Here is a 1,903-nt window from a genome sequence, read left to right on the forward strand (position 1 = left end):
AGTCCTTCTGCACCCCAGTCTCAAAATTCTGCTCTCTGCAACAGTCCTTATGCACCCCAGTCTCCAACCTCTTCTCTCTGAAACAGTCCTTGTGCACCCCAGTCTGCAACCTATGCTCTATCTAACAATCCTTCTGCCCCTCAGTCTCCAAACTCTGCTCTATGTAACAAGACTTCTGCTGGTCAGTCTCCAACCTCTGCTCTCCGCAACAGTCCTTCTGCATTCCAGTCTCAAAACTCTGCTCTCTGCAACAGTCCTTCTGCACCCCAGTCTCCGACCTCTGCTCTCTTCAACAGTCCTTCTGCACCAAACTATCCAACCTCTGCTCTCTGTAAGATCCTTCTGTACTCCAGTATCCAACGTCTGCTCTCTGTAACATTCCTTCTCCACCCCATTCATTAACCTCTGCTTTTTGCAAATGTCCTGAAACAACCCAGTCTCCAAACTCTGTCCTCTGCAACAGTCCTTCTGCTCCCCAGTCTCCAACATCTGCTCTCTGTAACAGTCCTTCTGTACCACAGTCTCCAAACTCTGCTCTCCGTAACGGTCCTTCTGCACCCCAGTCTCCAAACTCTGCTCTCTATAACAGTCTTTCTGCACCCCAGTCTCCAAACTCTCCACTCTGTGTCAGGCCTTCTGCACACCAGTCTCAAAACTCTGCTCTCTGTAGCAGGCCTTCTGCACCCCAGTCTCCAACCTCTGCTTTCTGCAACTATTCTTCTGTACCTTAGTCTCCAAATTCTGCTCTCTGCAATAATCCTACTGCACACCAGTCTCCAAACTCTGATCTCTGCAACAGTTCTTCTGCAACTCAGTCTCAATCTTCTGCTCTCTGTAAGATTCTTCTGCACCCCTGTCTCCAAGTTCTGCTTATTTCAACGATCCTTCTGCACCCCAGTGTCCAACATCTGCTCTATGTAACAGGATTTTGCACCTCAGTCTCCAACCTCTGCTCTCTGCAACAGTCCTTCTGCACCTCAGTCTCCAACTTCTGCTCTCTCTAAGAGTACTTCTGCAACGCAGTCTCCAACCTCTTCTCTCTGCAACATTCCTTCTGCAGCCCAGTCTTCATCCTTTGCTCCCTGCAAAAGTCCTTCTGCACCCCAGTCTCCAACCTCTGCTCCCTGCAACAGTTTTTCTGCACCCCAGTCTCCAAACTCTACTCTCTGTAACAAACCTTCTGCACTTCACTCTCCAACCTCTGCTCTCTGTAGGATCCTTCTAAAATCCAGTCTGAAACCTCTGCTCTCTGTATCTATTCTTATGCACCTCAGTCTCCAAAGTCTGCTATCTGTAACAGTCTATCTGCATCTCATTCTGACACCTCTGCTCTCTGCACAATCCTTCTGCACCCCAGTCTCTAAGCACTGCTCTGTGTAACACTCCACCTGCACCTCTGTCTCCAACCTCTACTCTCTGTAACATTCTTCTAGAACTCAGTCTTCAAAGTCTGCTCTCTATAACAGTCCGTCGGCACCCCAGTCTCCAACCTCTCGTCTGTAACAGTCCTTCCGCACTTCACTCTCCATCCTCTGCTCTCTGTAGATCCTTCTAAAATCCAGTCTCAAACCTCTGCTCTCTGTGTCTATTATTCTGCACCTCAGTCTCCAACCTCTGCTCTCTGTTACAGATTTTCTATACCACAATCTCCAAATTCTGGTTTCTGTTACGGTATTTCTGCACCCCAATTTCCAAACACTTCTTTCTGTAACAGTCCTTCTACACCTCAGTCTCCAAACTCTGCTCTCTGTAACAGTCCTTCTGTACCTCAGTCTGACACCTCTGCTCTCTGCACGATCCTTCTGCACCCCAGTCTCCAAACACTGCTCTCTGTAACAGTCCACCTGCACCTAGTCTCCAAACACTGCTCTCTGTAAGATTCTTTAGCAACCCAGTCTTCCAT

The sequence above is a fragment of the Ictidomys tridecemlineatus genome, unplaced genomic scaffold, assembly GCF_052094955.1.
Source record: "Ictidomys tridecemlineatus isolate mIctTri1 unplaced genomic scaffold, mIctTri1.hap1 Scaffold_1081, whole genome shotgun sequence".
Lineage (NCBI taxonomy): Eukaryota > Metazoa > Chordata > Mammalia > Rodentia > Sciuridae > Ictidomys > Ictidomys tridecemlineatus.